Raw genomic sequence first — 431 nt, 5'->3', positions numbered from 1 at the left:
TGCTTCAACAGCCAATTGTAGCCTAGCTTCCACAGGAGGATCCTCTGCTGGCAGCCAATCACAGCCCAGCCCTTCACTGTGCTGGTGATCATGTGGGGCAGCCAATCGGGGCGCAGGTCTCTGGAGGGCACCCAGTGCCCAGGAGGGTGCGGGTGGTCCGAGGTGCTCAGGGACCCACGGAGCCCTGGTGAGATCCATTGCGCCCCAACGCCGTGGGGGATCCGGCGCTGCCAGGGCCTGAAGAGCCCCAGGGGGATCTGATGAGCTCCGGTGCTGTGGGGCGCATGGCGAGCTCCGGTGCTGCGGGGGCCCCAAATGCTCCCACCACTGGCACAAGACGAACAGCACAGCCCTGCTATCACCCAGGCCACCCTCAGGGAGCTGGGACACTCCAGGACACATACAGCCACCCAGGACAGGAACAGCCCGGG

At 65.7% G+C, this 431-nt stretch overlaps 1 protein-coding gene across 1 annotated transcript in view; it reads right to left on the bottom strand.

The window, feature by feature from the left end:
• Positions 1-431, bottom strand: part of USP19 (ubiquitin specific peptidase 19) — a 14,511-nt gene that overhangs the window by 684 nt on the left and 13,396 nt on the right. The gene's annotated exons all lie outside the window — the stretch shown is intronic.

The sequence above is a fragment of the Mesitornis unicolor genome, unplaced genomic scaffold, assembly GCF_000695765.1.
Source record: "Mesitornis unicolor isolate BGI_N332 unplaced genomic scaffold, ASM69576v1 scaffold39509, whole genome shotgun sequence".
Taxonomy (NCBI): Eukaryota; Metazoa; Chordata; class Aves; order Mesitornithiformes; family Mesitornithidae; genus Mesitornis; species Mesitornis unicolor.
The sequence above is the reverse complement of the archived record's forward strand: the minus strand, read 5'-3'. Positions and strand labels throughout refer to the sequence as shown.